This window comes from Cyprinodon variegatus, unplaced genomic scaffold (genome assembly GCF_000732505.1).
Source record: "Cyprinodon variegatus isolate N-32 unplaced genomic scaffold, C_variegatus-1.0 Scaffold40, whole genome shotgun sequence".
NCBI classification, from domain to species: Eukaryota; Metazoa; Chordata; class Actinopteri; order Cyprinodontiformes; family Cyprinodontidae; genus Cyprinodon; species Cyprinodon variegatus.
In genome coordinates, this window is record NW_015150493.1 from 1830762 (window position 1) to 1831300 (window position 539).

Here is a 539-nt window from a genome sequence, read left to right on the forward strand (position 1 = left end):
GTGACCCCCGTCTCTTTCTGTCGGGGATTATAAATACTTAGGGATGCACTTGGAAAATAAACTGGACTGGACATAAAACACAAATGCCCTCTGCAGGAAGTGCCAAAGAGATCTCTATTTTCTGAGGTGGCTGAGGTCCTTTAACATCTGCGGTGATGCAATGACAACAATGCTGATGTTTTATGAGTATGTGGGGGCCAGTGCCATCCTTTATGCTGCTGCGTGCTGGGGGGAGCAGACTGAAGGTGAAGAACGCCAACAGACTTAACAAATTCAACTGCAAGGCCAGTCACATTGTTGGAGAGGAGCTTGACTCTTATTGCAGTGTAAAAAGAGAAAAAATCTGGCCTGGATAAAATCCATGCTCGACAATTCTGCACATCCTCTTCATGATGTGCTGGTCACCCACAGAACCACCTAGAGTCAGAGACTCATTTCATCACACTGCACCACAGAAGGCCTGCCTGTGGTCATCAAACTGCACAATTTATCTCTCTGAGAGTCATTTAATTGCATTACTTATTATTTATTTCATTACT